At 37.9% G+C, this 20600-nt stretch overlaps 1 protein-coding gene across 3 annotated transcripts in view; it reads right to left on the bottom strand.

The window, feature by feature from the left end:
- LOC150105526 (cilia- and flagella- associated protein 210-like) overlaps positions 1–14320 on the bottom strand; it is a 199299-nt gene extending 184979 nt beyond the window's left edge. The window contains exon 1 of one of the 3 annotated variants that reach the window (XM_090394239.1): positions 14201–14320. The gene's annotated coding sequence lies outside the window, so the exon portion shown is untranslated. Of the gene's footprint in view, positions 1–11548; positions 11807–11883; positions 12147–14200 lie in introns of those variants that run through there. The other 2 variants (XM_090394238.1, XM_090394237.1) reach the window with 2 other exon arrangements.
- Positions 14321–20600: the final 6280 nt, after the last annotated feature.

Below are 20600 nucleotides of genomic sequence, written 5' to 3' on the forward strand. Positions count from 1 at the left end.
TCATTCCATTGTATAAGACCCTGATCAGACCACACTAAGACTATCTATCCTATTTCTCGATTAAACTGACATCATTATTTTTTGCCCATTCTGACAGCCTATTTAAATCATCCTACAAGCTCTCCATATCACCTTGATTTTCACTCCCTTGGAAACTCTACCAAAGCTGAAATTTAAATTAAAGAGTCTAGTCCATTTAATATTGTTCTCAGATTTAATCCCCAGAATTTTGAAGGGGATAAATTAACTGTGGAAAGGGTACAAAGGCAGATAACAAAGACAGTTTCAGAACTGTACAATGTTAGTTATGAGGATCAGCTGAGGGAATGTGGACTGCAGAGTTTGGTGGATAGAAGAAGGATATGATCGAGACTTTTAAACTGCTGCTGCAAGGTGGTTACAGGGTTGACACTGGGGAGTTCTTTCGCTTGATTGAACAGCGGGAAGGAATGATAACAAGGGGCCATCCCTGGAAATTACGAAAGAAAACTGTGAGCAAGAGGGTGAGGAATGGTTTGATAATTGGTTTCTTTGCATGGAGGGTGGTTGAACCGTGGAACGCATTGCCTGATAGAGTGGTGAGAGCGAGAACAGTCAATTAGTTTAAGGAGTGGTATTAGACTTTGTGTTTCCTAGGACGCACCTCCCGCAATAAGTCTTGATAGACTTGTGTTTCCTAGGAAAGACCTCCTGCGATGAGTCTTTTGACTCCTTGGAGGCCTAAATAATAATAATAATAATTGTATTGTTCATGAGTTTGTTGGTCACCTTTCTCTTCATATACCCTCCACAGGATTTTCTTCTGCAGCCCATGCTTAATGATATTACTCATCCATCTAACTCCTACCTAAATGAACTTCCTTACCTTAGGTATACAATTTAATACTTTTATACAATTTAATAATATACCCTTGCAAAGTGGTCACTCAGTAACTCGACTATTTTATCTGCTTCTGTCTCCTATTGACCATCATCACTCATTAAGGTTAATCTTCCCTAGTTATTCTTTCTCTTACTTGCCACATGACAAAAGAAATCTTTAGAATTTCCTTTGGCCTGCTTGGCTAGATTCTTCTCATAATCTGAATTTGCCTTCCTTGTCATGCACATCACCTTTCTTGCCTGAGTCTTGTACTGTTCATGAGTTTGCTGGTTACCTTTCTCTTTATATACCCTCCACAGCATTTTCTTCTTCTGCAGCTCATGCTTAATGATATTACTCATCCATCTAACTCCTACCTACCTAATTAAACCTCAACTACCCTAGGTAAACAATTTAATACTGCTTCCTCTAGATGGCCCTTAACTATATCCCATGCACTACTAACATCCTTACCCTGTAGTATTTTATGCCATGGCACAGATTTAAGCTTCTTCCTAAGCTTGTCAGGGAAGGGAATGTTCCTAAAGTTTTACAATCTCCCAAGTCAAGACTGCATGATCACTTTCACTAATTGGAGGCAATATGGTCACCGTGGTTAGAAGAGGCACGGTGACCACACTTCTGATCACCGTGATCTTATGACCAGTTCCAATATCCGACCACCCTTAGTCACCTCCATCACATGCTGCCTTATCTCTTAGCAGGTGTATAAATTCTATTTCCTTCCTGCCATGTGATCTTTCTTCCTTCTGGTCAATATCTCCATAGTTAAAGTCCCCCATAATAATCACTCAACCTGTACTCATTGTACTAATTTGGTGATGCATGTCTTCTAGATCATCTGCAGAACACCCTGACCTATAGCGACAACCAATTATATATATATATTGTCTTACTGGCCTTAATCTCACACAGATTGTTTCAAATGAACAGTCACCCTCCCACCTGTCTCCTATTCTTTTTGGCTGCAGTTCATCTGCTGTCATCAGCAGTATTCCATCCCTCATCCTATCTTCTCTATCTTCCCTTAAAACACTAAACCCTTCACATTTAATACCTGTAACTACACCATCTACTGTTAGCTAAGTCTCACCAATGCTTATAACTTTTGGCGAGGTTGCACTAACCAATACCAAAAACTCCTCCCTCTTGTTCTGATACTTCTGGCATTAGTATATAAAAATTACAGCATCCCTTTAGTCCCCCCACCCACTTTTACTTCCTGAATTAACTATTCTATTCAATATTTTTGCTTGAGAGACTAGATCCACACTTGGTCATTCTCACACTCACTCACTTGCCTCATGGCTGCCCTTGCACAAACTCACTTGCTTCCACCTTAATTGCTTAAGTGTTCCTGAATTTGCACCTCAGCATGCTCAGTAAACAAAGCACTCTCCAGACACCTAACACCAAACCATTTAGATGCAGTCCATCAGCATTGTACAAATCCTTCTTTGTGTCAAACACAGGCTACAGATCAACAAATCTTACATAATTTCTTCTGTGCAATCTACGTATAGATTCAGTGGCTACAAACGCTCTCCTCCTTAGTTTGCCTCTATCTTGGCATGGTAGGAGACTTGCAATCTTCACCTAGTCATTCTCACACCAGATTTTGCCTCTTCTAACAAGTCCTTTACATCCTCCCTCATAGAATACTTCTTGCCTCTCAAATCATTTTGTAGCAACCAAGACAATCATTTCCTTCAACTTACCTTTTTGCATCCAAATGGTGGGATAATATTGTGAATTTTTGCACCTGCAAAACAGGATTTTGTCACACTTTCAGTAAATAATCCCCTGATCACCGGAGTTTCCATACATAATTTTCTCTTTAACTTGTTTTTCTTGTTTGTTCAGTTTGTCTTTATTATTCCTTCGGACCACCTGCTTTTGTAACATTGTTTTTCGAACATTTTGTAACATTGTTTGCAACAATGAATTGGTGACTATACCCAGCCAGGCTGTTCAGATTATTCTTAAAACCACATCTACTGCACTGCTCATAGCTTTCCAACTTTGCATCATCTGCAAACAGATGATATCTCCATTCAAACCTCTCCCAGTGTAAGTAATATATAGTTAAACAATAAGGACTGTAAAATATCCCCCTATGAAACACCAATATGACTTTCATTAGGACAATGCTCTTCTGCAACCACACAAAACTTGTTGATTCCTATCAGACAGAAACCCCCCTCTTATCCAAACTCACTAATCTATTATCCAACCTCATCTATCCTAATTTAAATACCAAGTTGTCATACAACAATTTTGTAAGACTTAAAAATAAACCTATTCATTCCTCTTGTTCAATACTGTTTTCCTTAATGAATGCATACTAATCCTCAAAGAATCCTACTATTATCAATTCAGTCCTAGATCTCAACCACCCTAATGCCTTAACAATTCAAGTTAACTGACTGGCATATAAAATGAAACTGTAGTCTTTCCACTCCAAGGTGCTTAAGAGTTAAAGCTGTATAACTGAGAGGAGACCTCCACATAGCCTTTAAAGGAATGAAGAGAACCAACCAGGGCTTTTGACCTAATGTCCAATCCTCACCTTGTGGTGCACACTGTTAGGTATGAGCAATACTGAACGAACAAGGATGGGCTGGAAATTTGGAATTTACCAAGCAAATTGTATTGTTATTGACTTAAACCATAAATAAAATGATGGTACAATATGACAGAATTTCATGTCAGCTGGGGAGTCGCCTTGTTAAACAATGCCCCCATTCTTTTCGTCAGAGAACCAAGGCAAAAAGCGAAAAGTCAGCTACTGGAACAAATCCTGAACCATACCCCAACTCAACATCATCACAGTTCAAGATTCAACAAGTTCACAGTTCTGTACTATCAACATAAGAAGCCTGAAGGGCAAAGAAATGGAACTAGCAGAATAATTGGATAAATCAAAAGCCAAATAGACATAATAGGGGTGACTGAAACAAAAAAAAGACAGAAACTGGTGAATCTTTCGAAGCAATAAATACAAAATATTGTATTCAGGCAATAATAATCAGGGAAAAGAAGAAGTAGTTATAGTATTCAACACTAAATATGAGGCTAATCTTCTTGAATGGCAGGCAATATCAAGTAGAGTGATGTGGGCAATCAGAATGGGGAACTGGACAATGAGACTTATTTGTGCCTATGGTCCCACAGAAGGTTCTACTAAGTTAGAACTAGAGGAATTTTTTGAGCTTTAGAGAAAGCAGCTGACACAATGAAAAAGGAAAAGTTGGTCGTTGTTGGGGATCTAAATAGCAGAGTAGGAAATGATTGTCAAACATACAGAAATATTTTAAAAAAAATTGGAGAAAAGAGCAAAGCTAATAATCATGGTATATGCCTGCTGGATTTCTGTTCAGGACATGAATTAGCTATTACTAACACCATGCTCCAACATAAAAATGTGCACAAATTCACATGGAGAGAAGATGCAAGAAATAAGAAAAGTCTCACTGACTATGTTATACTTGATAGTGATGTTTTTCCACTGGTTCAGGACACGAGAGTACACAGAGGATCTGAAATAATAAGTGATCACTATTTAGTTTTGAGCAGGATAAAATTGAATTTCATATTGAAAAGAAGAGTGTGTAAGAAAGTTTTAAAAGGAATTGAACAGCTTTCAGAGGTGAACTGTGGACTGAAATACACCAACATCATTGAAGAAAAAATGAAAGAGTTTGAAAACAAGAACGAAACCTTGGAGATTCAGTGGCAAATCCTGAAGAAAACATTGATTGATTCAGCCTGAGAGGCATGGTGAGGTTGTCTGTAAGAACAGAAAAATCAGAACTCCATGGTGGACACAGAAAGTTAAGGAAAAAGAAACAAGTATATCAAAAGTTCCTGGAAAGTAAGTCAGCTTGTGTCCTTAGATAATAACAGAGAAAAATGTAAGAAAGCAAAGCACTGTGCAAAACTAGCTAAACAAAAGTCATGGGAAGACTTTGGTAAAAACATAGAAAATAAATATCAGGAAGGTGGCAAAATATTCTGGAAGCTATTGAAAAAGTTCAGACATGAAAACTAGAGAAAAAGATATCCTTGATGTATAGAGTAATAACTTTGAAAAATTGCTAAATGAAACAAGCAGTGAGCAGAAAACACAAAACAGGCATGCAATCAGGAATACATATCCATACTTGCAGTAGAAAAAGTCATCAAAAGCCTGAAATATGGAAAGGCAGCAGGAGTAGATGATATTCAACCAGAAATGCTCAAGTGTGAAGGTATAAAAGTCTTGCAGTGGCTGCATTGCATAGCTCAGAAGGTCTGAACAGAGGGAAGAATTCCAGATGATTGGAGTAGAGCTCTCATAGTACCCACATACAAAAAAGGAAATAAAAATGAATTTTAGAATTATAGAGGTATTTCCTTACTGAGTGTTCCTGGAAAGATTTATGCAAGTATACTTGAGAAAAGGTTGAAAAGGATTGTGGAAGGGGAAACTTGGTGAAGAACAAGCTGGATTCAGGTCAACTAGATGTGTCAGTATCAGATTTTCACTTTATGACAAATAGTTGAGAAATCATGGGAATATAACAAAGATCTGTATTTAAGTTTTATAGACCTGCAAAAGACATATGACAAGGTGCTAAGAAAAAAGCTATTCAAAATGCTACAGTTATAATGTGTCAATGGGGCATTATATCAAGCAATACTTAGTCTTTATTTGAGTGGTAAGTCAGCAGTTAGAAATGAAGGAAGTACAGGAAGATATTATTATTATTATTATTATTATTATTATTATTATTATTATTATTATTATTATTCAGGCCTCCAAGGAGTCAAAAGACTCATCGAGGGAGGTCCTTCCTAAGGCATAAAGTCTGTCAAGACTCATCGAGGGGAGGTCCCCCCCTGAGAAACACAAAGTCTATCATACCACTCTTTAAACTCACTGACTGTTCTCGCTCCCACCACTCCATCAGGCAATGCATTCCACGGCTCAACCACCCTCCACTCAAAGAAACCACTCCTTACCCTCTTGATCAGTTTCCTTTCGTAACTTCCAGGGATGGCCTCTTGTCATCACTCCTTCCCACCATTCCACCAAGTGAAAGAACTCTTCAACATCTACCCTGTAACTGCCTCTCAACAGTTTAAAAGTCTCAATCATATCACCTCTCCTTCTTCTATCCACCAAACTCTGCAGTCCACATTCTCTCAGCCGATCCTCATAACTATCCTTGTACAGTCCTGAAACCATCTTTGTCATCCGTCTTTGTATCCTTTCCACAGTTAATTTATCCTGGGGACCAAATCTGAGAACAATAGTCCAAGTGTGGTCTGATCAGAGACTTATACAATGGAATGATAACCCTCTTATCTCTGCAGGTCAGTGTCCTTCTCATAATAGCAGCAATCCTCTGTGTTACCTTCACCACCTTTGCAATATGTCCCCTAAACTTCAGGTTTCTATCAATCATCAACCCCAGATCTCTTGTCTCCCCTACTTCCTCGAGTATAACTCCTCCCATAGAGTATGCAGCATCCCATCGATGTTTCCCAAACCTCAAGACCTTACATTTTGCTGCATTAAACTGACAGTTTGATATTAAATCTGGTGTCAGACAAGGATGTACATTATCCCCTCAGTTATTCATTATCTATGTGAAGGAAAGTGGTACTAAACCTGATATCAAAATTAGAGATGTTAATCTCAGCTCTTTATTTTATGCAGATGATGTTATACTTTTAAATAAATCCAGTACAAATCTGCAAGATTCCCTGTCTAAACTCAATAACGGTTGTAATAAATCTGGTATGAAAATTGGCAATAACAAGACAACAATGAAAATAACCAGAAACATTGAAAATATCAACTGCATCGTGAATGGAGAACCTATAGAACAAGTGAAACATTTCAGCTACTTAGGCACAATTTTTAGTGAAGATGGTAAATTAAATATGGAAATAGACAACAGAATCAACAAAGCCAGTATGGTAGGAAGTCAACTGAATAAATTTATATGGAATAAGAGAGAAATTAATCAAAATGCTAAATTAGCTGAGTAACAGATAATGTTCAAACTAATTTTAACTTATGGATATGAGAGCTGGGTGAGAAATAAAACATTTGCCCAAAGACTAGAGACAGCAGATATGAGAGTCCTGAGAAAGATTAGGGGTGTGAACAGATGGCATCAATGGCAATATCATATTACAAATGAAGATATTAGACTAGGAAGAAAAGAACTTGACATTGTCAGCATTCAGGAATGTGTTAGCAGAGTTCATCTCGGGTAATTTGGTCACTTAAACAGAATGGGAGAAAAAAAGTTAGCATAAAGAAGTGTTCTCTGCCAGGATGGCACGAAAAAAGACCCAGAGGAAGACCAAGATATAGGTGGATTGATAAAAAGTAAAAAGTGCCATAGAAGACAGAAATATAAGATCTGATAATGTTGGAGTCTCCTGACAGGTAACAGATTGATCTGGAGGAAAACTGTTGATAGGAAGTTAGTAATGATTTAAGTTCTTCATGTAGTATTATCATAACATCCTGCACACCCTTTGAGAGTACATGTCAGAAATTTGATGATAATGTCTCTCCACACCTTTGGGATACTTGCTGTTACAAGGCTCTTGATAAAGAAACCCCCATTAAGTTTATGGAACATTCCCTAAAACACACAGGAACATGTCCTCAAATGTTATCACATTATTGATATTGAATTTATTTTTTAATTTTTCATAAATCTCCTGCTCACCCACTCACTACTAGCCTCCTCTCCTCTACTCTTTCCTAAATCAACAAGTTTGCATAACAGATTGATCTGGATGGATCAGTTCTAAAGCTGGTACAAGAACTAAAGGGAATCTGCAATTTTTGTATACTAATTCAAGAAGCATTCGAAATAAGAGAGAAGAATTTTTGGCATTAGTCAGTGCAATCTCACCAAAAGTTGTAGGCATTAATGAAACTTGGGTGTCAGCAGAAGATGTGGTCACTGGAATTGAATGTGACGGGTACAGTATTTTCAGGGAGGATAGAGAAGATAGAACGGTGGGAGGAGTACTGTTGATGATAGCTTGGGGAGGAGTATTGTTGATGACTAAACTGGTGATGAGGTGACAAAAAAGGAAATGGAATTCATACATCTTCTACGAGATGATTACTTGAAATAGCACATAACTGAAGGGCCAGGTAATGCGAGAGTGTTGGACCTGGTCATTGGTTCAGAGGATATATGCATAAGTAAGGAGTCCTTGTTATCTCCAATTGGTGAGAGCGATCATGTGGTATTGACTTGGGAGGTTGCAAAATTTGTGGATTTCTCTCTTAAGAAGGAATATATATGAAACTACAAGTTAGACAATTATAACAAGCTTCGGAGTGAGCTTGCAGCCGTCCCATGGCAGAACATATTGCAGGGGAAAGATGTTAGCAGTGCATGGGATAAAATCAGCGGGTATCTGAGGAAGGTAATATCAGATTGTGTCCTCATGGTCAGGAAGACAAACAAGGTAGACGTTAGATGGATGAGTAGTAATATCAAGCTTGATCTGCAAAAAAAGAAAATGTTATGGAGAATTTACAAGGAGAAAGGCGATCTGTACACCCATGAGCAGTACAAGGCTCAAGCTAGGAAGGTTACCAGCATAGTAAGAAAAACTAAATCAGATTATGAGAAGACTTTAGCCAAGGAGATCAAGGGTAATTTCAAAGAGTTCTTTCGCTATGTGGCTTTGAGTGGGTGCTGATGGTATTGAGGTGACAAATTCAGATGTAATAGTAGAGTTACTGAGTGATCACTTTTCAAAAGTCTATCACCCAAGTGAGGACATCTCTGTACCTGTAGCAATAACTAATGTGAGAAATCAAGTTAAGAAATCAGAGGTACTTAGTATATTGCAAAATTTAAATGCAAACACTGCTGTAAGTTTAGATGGATATCAGCTCAGGTATTGCATGAATGTGCAAAGGAATTGTCAACGCCTTTTACTTCGTTATTCAACTTAAGTTTCAACTCTGGTATGGTCCCTAGGAAGTGGAAGGAAGGCAAAGTAGTTCCTTTGCATAAAGGTGGCTCTAAAACTGCGGTAGTTAATCACAGACCAATCACCATCTCGGGAGTGGTGGTAAAAGTATTGGAAAAGTTGGTTAAAGACAAAATTCAAGAATGGGTGGAGAAGGATATGATACTCTATGGGACCAACATGGTTTTGTTAAAGGTCGATCCTGCCTTAGCAATTTATTAACTTTTTATAATAGAATGACATCTGAGTTGGACAAAGGAAATGTCTACACAGTGGTACTTCTGGATTTTGCTAAGGCTTTTGACAGGATACCCCCACGGAATACTGTTGCGCAAATTGGAGCAGATGGGGATGGATACTAAACTGGTGATATGAATAGGAGAATGGCTCAGGGAGAGATACCAGAAGGTGGTGGTGTATGGAGGAGCAGAGTCCAGGATGAGGCAGATGACCAGTGGTGTGCCTCAGGGCTCTGTGCTTGGGCCATTGTTGCTTAATTTGTACATAAATGATATAGGAAATGCCTTAAAGGGAGATATCCAGTTGTTGATGATGCAAAGTTGGGTAGTGCAATAAAAAATCAAACTGATGTTGAGAGTTTGCAGGATGATTTAAATAAACTGGCAAAATGGGCAAAAGGTAATGGATGTCAGTTCAATGTGGAAAAGTGTAAAGTTATGCATTTTGGGATTAAATGATTACCGGGTGTGTACTACATTGATGGAATGGTACTCCAAGAGATTGATGAGGCTAGGGACTTAGGAAGGGGAGAAAGAAATGAAGGACGTACGAATTGGCTGCCAACACGTGAAATCACGTGCTTTATAGGTAAATTTTTCCAACTGTTATACAAGCAACATAGTTAACTACAATGATCATAAAAGAGAAGTTAATTTTCCGACATGTAATAATAAACAACTCATTCCATAGTACAGATTGATTACCCTATTATGGGAATGGATTCTCCTTTGTGACATACGCAGAAGTATCAAAGGGTCTCTAATCTGTGGGCGAACTATAATACCATTAACTTGGTTGTTTAATAAAATCTTCCATGTCGAAGAGATTCTAAGCTATATGATAATACCACTCAGAAACTTTTCTAAGGTTTCCATCCAATTTGTTACTGCTTTTGTATTAGAATAGTATGCCAGTTTTAATTTCTTCTGTAGATGTTAAGATTTTGTAAAAATTAATAAGGACTCACACATACAATTGAGAAGACATGGGTAACTTATGGAGGTTGGCATGGATTTGTTAAAAGGTGTCCTTTTTTTTCAGCAATCTAATTACATTTATAATAAAATAATAGGAGTAACAAGAGTTTTGTTATAATAAAATAACAAGCTGAATGAAGAAAACTAATATATCATTTTTGTGAATCTTGCAAAAGCATTTGATCAGCTGTTATATGGAAAGTTCATATTTAAATTGTAATGAAAGATTTTTGATATCAGTTAAGTATATCAAGGAGAACTGGTTCCACAAGGTTGAAAACTGGATCTGTTATGTAGCCTTTACATCAAAACAATCTTGTCACCAGAATGCAAGGAGATATTCAGTTATTTATAGATAATGTGAAACTACAGTTATTAGTAATGGTACCAATGTCATAGGTCTTCAGAAGAAAACTGTATTAGACAAGGAAGTAAATTCTTGTTTTTATCCTTTATCCAAGTATGGATAAAGGATAAAATCCTTTATCCATACTTGGATATACTTCCCATACTATCCTACTTCCATACTTGGATAAAGTATGGAAGTAGGATAGTTGTATACAGAGATGGTTGACCTCACGTCATATTGTCCCCCAGCATCCCATAATACACAACAAACTTCCTTGTGGCTGTATACATCATGGGAAGAATGATGCAGACTAGTTCGTACCTTTATCACAGTCTCATCAGAGGAAGCCAACCTTATGGACTGAGTAGATCCTTCCCATAATGTAACACATAGAAGTACACACATCTGAAAGGACATGTGCTGTGCATTATGGGATACTGAACAATCTGATGGGAAGTCAGTTGCCTTTATATACAATTAGCCTACTTGTGAATATACTTGACATGCTTGGGTAATGGATAAAACAAAAATATAATTTACTTTATAGCCCAGCAAAAAAATCTGCTCTGATCTTCAGGATGATTTCAATAGGTTGGAAAAGCAATAAATCAGGAAATGGACTAATGTAATTAAGTGTATGGTCTGGAACTTGTGCATCCACAGATGACATAATACATAATCTATGGGTGGAACCATAGTGGAGGGAGAAGAGTTATCATTATTATTATGACACCTAAAGGGAGAGTGTGCCAACAGCATCCAATGATTGATCCTTGGAGAATGACAAATAGAGATTTGAAGTATGGGGGGGGGGGGGATACATACTTTTGCAAAGGGAGTGAAAACAATCCAGATTTCTGCAATACTGAGAATGTATTGACTTCTGGCAAGAAAATATTATGCCCAATTATGTACAATAGTCCTCCCTTATCCGCGGATATTACCGAACCCTATATATATATATATATATATATATATATACAATGTTTTTTCCTATACATACATACCTATGATAAAGTTTAATTTATAAATTAAGCACAATAGGAGATTAACAACAGTAACTAATAATAAAATTGAACAATTATATCAACATACTGTAATAAAAGGTATCTGAATGTGAACGGAAATCTTAGCAACCTCAGCATACGTTTTTATTATTATTTTATGAAGTCGAGAATTTTCTCCTTTTTCACTTAAAAGGTAGCATACGGCTTTTCTTTGTTATATCCGAATTGCCAGTATCGCTACTCTTGCGCGTTAGGGCCATTATTAAGGAAAATAAGGGTTACTTGAACACAAGCACTGCGATACCGCGAAGTCGATCTGATAACCTAGAACCTCAGAACGGGGAACAATTTAAAACTTATGAATTGTCTATTACTGAAAGAAAGAGCCATACGGCTTCATTTCGGCAATATAAAATTACATACGCGTAGTGTATATTAGATCCAACATCATTTCAAAGCCGGATGTTTGCAGAAACTATGAAAGTTTCATAAGTTGACCTGAGAGTTTACGAGAATACCATCCTTGGCATCCTCGAGTTGCTTTAGCTTGCACTACAGGAAAACCCACTTAACGCGAATTCGATATGCGCGCGATAATCAGTTAGCGCCATTGAGTGAAATGATACCATTTCCCGCTTTAAGCGAGTGATTAATCAGTTAACGCGATTTTTTTAGGTTATACGAAATTTTTTTGTCGCCAATCCGCAGCACTGCCACTGCTTACTAGGCAGCGAGCGAGTAGGCAGTGGGAGTGCTGCGGGCGGTGGCCGGCGACACTCGGCAGTTGACTCAAAGCTATCATCGCAAGCGCAATTGAAAACTCTGTTTTCTTGCTCAATCGCTTTTCCTTCATTTTGCTTTAATTTAGATACATATACGACTTTATCATATGCAACCCCTGATATGGAAAAGAGAAAGATTGATAAAGAAAGCGGCAGTAATAAAAAGAAAAGTAATTACGTTAACGGAAAAGCTGGAATTAACTCTTCTTGGCAGTCTTCCAGCTAGAGCTCTTGGTTATGTGGTCGGACTATAATACAATGTTTGTGCGAGACCTGAGATACAACAAGTCTACAATTCGGACTATATTAAATAACAGCAAAGAATACAAAAAAAACAATGAGAAGTTGCTACTGCTATACAAGTACAAGGAATATTCAGGCAAAAACTCTCAATATTTTTACATCAAAGAAAGAGACCTAATTTCAAGAAGAATGTGAAAGCATTACTGCGAGTTTAGGATGGTTTAACCGTTTTAAAAATCGAGCTGGACTCAGTGGCGTAGCTAGAGCTTTCACCGCCCGGGGCGGTCCCTCACTTTGCCACCCCTCTCAATACACACCAAAAATACCACAATAAGTTAAAACGACGTATAGGGAAATAAATTAAAACACTGTTTATTTTTGAAGTAAAACTTTAATTTAACATTCTACAATGTTATTTTTCTTGCTTTTCTGTTAGCAAAATCGTCGATGACATTGGCCAAGTGTATTTCATAGTAATGCAGGTAATTCTTAATCAATTTTATTTAGAAAAACTCCTCTCACAACTAGCAACACTTACAGCGAGCGTGAGGAAAATTCGCAGTAGTATTACAATATTTTGGAACTGAGTTCTCGAGACTGTATTTTAGAATTAACTGCAAAAGTTCAAAAAGGTTCAAAGTGCCGCCCGGGGCGGACCCTCCCCCAGCTACGCCACTGAGACTGGACTGCATAACATAATTGGGGAATCTGCTAGTGCTAATAAAGATTCTGCAGTCAGGTTTCCTGAAGAATTGCAAAGGCTAATTCAGGAGGGAGATTATGACGATCGTCAAATATTCAGAGTCGACGAAACTGGTCTCTTTTGGAAGCATATGTCAACAAAAACTTTCCTAGCTAAAAGTGAAGCATCTCAACTAGGATACAAAGTATCTAAAGATCGTCTTACACTTATATTTGGAGGCAATGCAGCAGGCGACTTTGAACTCAAGCCTATGTTAGTTTATCGTGCGCAAAATCCAAGATCTAACATTGTTGAAGAAATGAGCACAATTTGAAAAGAACTTGGGTTGAATGAACTGGATAACAAAGATGTGAGAAAACTTGCTCGATTCCCAAATACTCAAACACTTTCATGAATGAAAGATGCATTAAACAATCAATAAAAACCGCTTGCAAATTTTAAACAAATTTAGTGAAGGTCCATTTGAGTCAATACCGTCGACAAGGTGTAGCATAGAGACAGCCTGCCTCACGGCGCGGCTTAATAAGGGCGCTCGTTCAGCCATATTGCTGTAGACGCCGTCGCTACACTAACAATTCCCATTAGCGTAGCAAGTGGGAAAGAAGTTTTTCCAAGCTTAAACTGATTAAAAGTTATTAGCGAACAGCAATGACTCTAGAAAGATTGGTTGGTCTAGCAACTATATCGACAGAGACGGACAGAGCATATAATTTAAATTTAGATTAATTTATAAACAGTTTCACTGTACGATATCCACGTAGAGCAAACATTTAATTGATATTATCATGTAATCGTTTTGCATTAATGTTTCTCTTGTAATAAAAAAAAAATAGCAATTGGCGATTTTCTTATAGTTTTGTCTTATAATCCATCAGGGGCGATATTTAATTGTTTGCCTCCTTAGGGCGCGAATCTAATCTGGCGAGGGCCTTGATTTGAGTCAATCATTAATCACTTGTATGGTAACAAAAATAGGTAGCAATGTTTTTTATTTATCTTTTTTTTTAATCACCTGTGCTGAGCTGTAGCCCTTCTCCATCAAAGAATATTCGTCTTCCTGAAGTATCCCTCTCTTACAGTATCTTATGAGTAACAGATATGTGTCAGTTAACCAATTGAAGAAATTAATAGCGCGCTTCTTCCTGCTCTCACGGCGACTTTTTTCTTGAAGCTAAAAAAAAATGTTATATGACATCTATATCTGTTCAAAACATAATTAATGTGACTAATATTTCATAATACTTCAATTTGCATAACTGCATTAAAATCATGTGAGTTTAAAACAAGTAATGACTTTTTTTTTTTTTCCAATGCTTCTTTATAAACGGGTAAGGATAACCCGCAAGTAAATGCGCAGCGCCTCTGTAGCACAATTAGAGAAACGATGGCTGCGCCCTTCGATTAGAAAAGAACTGTGTTCGATTCTAGCCATAACGAGAAGCCGAATAAGCCAATCTCATACGGAGATAGCATGGATTTTTTTTCTCCCGGAAACTCGAGTCTTACATCCAGCTTACCATGGTATACTTTTCATGAGAGAGTATTAATGAAATATTAGTAAGAAAAAATATCCAACTCGTACTTTTAATATAAATAAATGGTTGTTGTAAAGCTATAAGATAATAATAATAATAATTTAAATATCTGCTGTTAGATTTCACAAATTTTGTATCGTTTATGTAGGAGACTTACCAATGACATACATAAAACATTATGAAGAAGGAGACTATCAAAACTGTTAAATTTCTGTTTTCTGCATTTTTCAAAATATCGACTGTCCACGCGCAGGCACGTTGTTAAGTAATAATGGCATAAAAAAAAAAAATGCCACAGATATAAGTACGTGTAGCAGGTTCGTTGTGTATTGGGTGATCCAAAAATCGCGCACATCATAAAATAAACTTGAATGTTTCAATATTAGTGACAAACTTTACAGAACTAAACTGCTACAAAATTTATAACCATATCTTTACAAAGGCAAAAGTAAACAATATTACTACCACGATGAGTCTGTTGACTCCATGAAGGTTACAAATAATAATAATAATAATAATAATAATAAGCAAATATTCAAAATGGCCGCCTCGTTCTTGACCGTAGTCACGTGATATTACCAAATCGGAGGCAACTCTTTGAAGCATGGAATTTCTGACTGGTTCAGTGACGTTTGTCTTCAGTTCATCGATTGTGTGAAGATTATTTTTATACACCTTACCTTTCAGGTAACGCCATAAGAAGGAATCTGAAAGTAACAAATCTAGCGACCTTGGAAGCCAAAGTCCTTTAGAAATCAATCTGTCACCGAAAAACTTTCAAAGATTGCATTGTTTCATTTGACATATATGGAAGTGGCACTGACCAGCTGAAAACAGCAATCATGTTCTTCCATCTCAAGCACGAACTGGGTGATGATCTCTTGGTACAGAGATTATCACCCAGTTCATTGTCTTCTCAAAAAAATAGTTCCGACAATGCATCGGCGTGATACTGCACACCACAATCCGATTTTTAGAGAATACAAGGGAATTTCACAGAAAAGAAGGATTTTCCCATAACCAAATTCTGTTATTTGGGCTATTTATATATCCACTTAGGTAGAACCACGCTTCATCACTGAAGAAAACTTTGTCCAGCTCGTAAACTCGTTTTCTTCAACAAATGATAGAAATCACCTACGGTACTCAACAAGTTTTACCTTATCCAGCAACTTTATTTCCTGAACTGAGTGAACACGGTATAGACGAAACTTTAATTGTTTGGTGGCTCTCAAAGTATTGCCACATGAAATATCTGGCTGTGCAGGGAATTTTCTAAAATTCTTTTATGGTGAAGCTTGCAACACATCGTGCAATGCAGTCACTTTAGCCTCAATCAAAATAGAAGGTCATGCCTCTGTTCGTCTGCAATGTTCCAGCTTCCAGAAAGAGTTTAATTAATTTCGGAATTGTCGAATTTTGAGTTACGTCAGAGTCGGGATACTTCTGACGAAAATGAAACTCCTATATTTGCGTAAAGAACGACAGGTAAAATAACATTCCAAAATGACAACTCGTTGCTCCTCGTAATGTACATTTCCCTTTCCTCATAAACAAGACTACACAATGAAGGCCCAATACCCAACATGTAGCGGTTAGATTATACAATAGTTCTAGGATGCCATCTACATGAGAAACGAATAATTGGAATTTAAACACTTCGATGCAGCTCATCCTCGACTTCCATATGCGCGACTTTTTGGATCTCCCTGTATTATTAGCGTTCTAAGTGTGCAACGTCCAAAATCGCATTTCCAGGTTATTAACAAAACAAGGCATCTAACATTGAATACTTCAAATTTCGGTCTAAAAGTATTTCATATAGCTCTAAGCATTCAAAATGGAGCTATCCAATGAAATTAGTCTATGTATGTATACGGAACTACAGGATAGGTGATTATAACAAGATTCGGCAGTTTACAGTTGTCCCAAGCAGTGCATGCGATATAGTCAATGGGTATCTCAAGGAAGCAATATCGGAATGTATTTCCAAGGTCTGGAAGATAAAGAAGGTAGGCTTTAAATGGATGAGTAGTAGTAGTAAAAAATGTATGATTTATAATGTGACCAGCAAGCTCAGGCTAGAAAAGTTACGAGCATAAGTAAGGCTAAATCAGATTATGATAATAATCTGAAGAATGATAGTGCGATAAACTGTGAGAAAACAGATAGTATTTGAGGAATCGATGACAGTAGGTATACTTAATGAAAAAAACGACGAAAACACATGGTGTGGCAATGTCATCTATGAAAATGAATTCTTTGCGTACAGCACCAGAGCATACGAACATCACGCAGAACATCGTTGCAATAACGTTTTCTAGTCATAGTCCCTTTTTCCAGCACTTGTAACTCGGTGTTTCCATTAAACATAAGTATTCCCAACACCACGACCCGAGCAGTGCCCTATCCTAGCGATGGTAAGCAGTACCACTTTTCATGGCAGAACAAGTGTCGTCTAGAATTGGAGGAAACACTAAAGGACTCTCATCTGTAAAGAGTACGTTAGCCCATTGGTGTCTTATTCAATTTTTATGGATACATCACTACTGACAACGTGCTCTACGATGAGCTCTAGACAAAGAGATGCAGACTATAGCCCCTTCAGCAATATAATGTAAAGTGTAAGGTAATCTTTTCATCACTTAGTGATAAAAATATTACACACTTCGTATCACAGACCATATTGATGGTAGACGTTGGTATCTGAGCTATGTTGCAAGAGTTTGCAAAATAGCTCAGATGATTACTTGGATGCTGTATAACACACTGACAAGTAAAGTTAGGGAGGTGGTGGGGAGGATTCAGAGAAGAGTGGCCAAGCTGGTAACATGTCTGTGAAATGTTTCCTATAAGGACAGATTGAGGGTGCGTTGATTGCAGAGTTTAGCTGAGTGGAAGAGGATAGGGAATATGATAGAAATTTGCAAGTTACTAAAGGGATTCTATAAGAATGATACAGAAGAAAATTTTCAATATATGACGAGTCAGGGGAAAATGAGAGTTTACACTTGGAAATTGTCTAAGCGTGTGCCGACTGGGTTCTTTCCTTGAAGAGTGGTGAATGAGTTGAATGGATTGCTAGAGGTGTTGGAGCACTCCAACAGTAAATAGGTTATATGATAGGTATTGTGTTAATGGATATATTGTCGTTCCCCGATGAGTCTTTTGATTCCATTGAGTACCTATAAAAAATCAGCTAACGCCTTTTTATTCCCTATAGGGAATAGGCGAGGCCGTTTAGCCCTATCTAACTTTTGGAGACTGAGTGGGCAGTTCAATCTCCACTGGCAGCCAATCAGAGATAGCTGGCCCAAGTCTATCACTAATTAAGTGGCACACAGTGAAGAGAGACGGCTCAACAAGTGCCGCCATCTCGTGATCCATAATCCTAACACTCATATTTAATGTCTGAAATAACGTGGGTTCTACGGTCGATTTTCTTGAGTTTACAGGACGAAAAATCCGAGTTTCCGGGAGGAAAAACCCGCTTTCCCGTGCTAGAGATCGACTAACTCAGGAACCGGTCGAAAAAAAGGCTTAGAAAAATTTTTTCTAGTCGCCGACTAGATTCGAAACTAAGAAGTCTTCCTTAGAGGCCTGTGTAGCTCAGTAGAAGTGGCGTTTGCATTCTACAGCGCTTGACCGCACGAAGAAAGGATTTGGTGGTTCAAATCTAGTCGCCGACTAGAGGAACTTTTTCTAAGCCTTTTTTCGACCGGTTCCCGAGTTAGTCGATCTCTGGCACGGGCAAGCGGGTTTTTCCTCCCGGAAACTCGGGTTTTTCGTCCCGTAAACTCAAGAAAATCGACCGTAGAACCCACATTATTTTCAGACATTAAATATATTGTGTTAAGGTTAGGGACCACGAGATGGCGGCACATTTGAGCCGTCTCTCTTCACTGTGTACCGCTTAATTAGTGATAGCCTTGGGCCATCTATCTCCGATTGGTACCAGTGGAGATTGAACTGCCCACTCAGTCTCCAAAAGTTAGATAGGGCTAAATGGCCTCGCCTATTCCCGTATACGGGAATAAAACAAGGCGTTAGCTGATTGATGATTGATTGAAGTCTTCCTTTGTAGGGTCATGGGCTGTGGTGTGCAAGCGCCACAACCACTGAGCTACAGAGGCTCTACCTATAAATAATAATAATAATAATAATAATAATAATAATAATAATAATAATAATAATAATAATAATAATAAAGAGACTGTGTAGCTCGGTAGAAGTGGCAATACGCCACAGACAATATACAGCACGTAGAATGGCGATTCTAAGTTCATTTCTGGTCACCAACTAGAGGATGTTCTACTATGCCTTTAGCATATACGTGTAGTTCAGTGGAAGTGACGTGTGCCATCCATGGCGCTAGATCGCCTGAAAAAAGAACTTCGTAATTTCAAATCTAGTCACCGATTAGCGGTACTTTTATTAACGGTACTAACTCGGGAACAACCGGTTCCTGAGTTAGTTGCTCTCAAACACGGGCACGCTGGTTTGTTCTTCAGAAACTCGGGTTTTTCGTCCTGTAATCTCAAGAAAATTGACTGTAGAACCCTAACTATTCACAGTGAGTAAACATAATGGTGGCATTTTTTAATCGCCACACTTCACAGGATGCCATGTATCATGAGTCTTGGACCAGTTATCTCTAATTGGCTTCCGGTGGGGATTAAACTTCTCTCTCAGTGTCCAAAGGTTAGATAGGACTATAACGGCCTCGCCTACTCCATATATGGGAATAAAAGAAATTAGCTGATTTATTTATTTATTATTAGTAATAATAATGAATTGTCTCGTGTATCTTCACCTGATCGATATTCTGACATTGCTGTTCATGTTCCTGATCATATAATTCATGGTTGCTTGGTGGAATAGCGTAAAAAGGCGCTGATGTATCTCAAGAAAATATCATCATGGAACTGTGACTACTACGAGGGTGCTAAAATGTTCCAGATTTTCAAATTTCTTTAAAAACCTCTGACATGTCTTCTTATATATCCTAAAAGAAAAAGAACAAGTTACACTGGACAACATAATTTTACAAAATCATGTCCTTCAGATTAATTTATTCATTTCATATAGATTTGGAGGTGCTGATCACAAATATGAAATGAAAATCCAAAATTGGCTAAGGTTTGTGAGAGGTCCGCAATGGTTTCTTATATCAGCTAACGCCTTTTTATTCCCGTATACGGGGAGTAGGCGAGGCCATTTAGCCCTATCTAACTTTTGGAGACTGAGTGGGCAGTTCAATCTCCACTGATACCAATCAGAGATAGATGGCCCAAGGCTATCACTAATTAACCGGTACTCAGTGAAGAGAGAGACAGCTCAAATGTGCCGCCATCTCGTGGTCCCTAACCCTAACACAATATATTTAATGTCAGAAATAATGTGGGTTCTACGGTCGATTTTCTTGAGTTTACAGGACGAAAAACCCGAGTTTCCGGGAGGAAAAACCTACTTGCCCGTGCCAGAGATCGACTAACTCAGGAACCGTTCGAAAAAAGTCTTCCTTCGTGCGGCCAAGCGCAGTGGTTGTCAAACGCCACATCCACTGAGCTACACAGGCTCCTTATATATATATATATATATATATTTTTTTTTTTAAAAAAGACACCAAGCTATTTTAAATATAAACCTGATTTTTTTACTCCATTTCCCAAGTAAGCAAACAGACAAGTCAGTCAAGTTTGCGCCTGCAAGTGTTGCAAGTCTAGCTGACCCTGCAGGTAGTGCAAGTCAAGGCAACTCGTGGTAAAGGTAGAATAAGCTCTGATCACTATTCTTAATATTTACCCTTAATGCAAAGCACTGTGCTTTGCATTAAGGCTAAATATTAAGAATATTAAGCTTACCCTTAATGCAAAG

Source organism: Typopeltis vanoorti, chromosome 6, assembly GCF_054136105.1.
Source record: "Typopeltis vanoorti isolate ZY-2024b chromosome 6, IOZ_Tvanoo_1.0, whole genome shotgun sequence".
Taxonomy (NCBI): domain Eukaryota; kingdom Metazoa; phylum Arthropoda; class Arachnida; order Uropygi; family Thelyphonidae; genus Typopeltis; species Typopeltis vanoorti.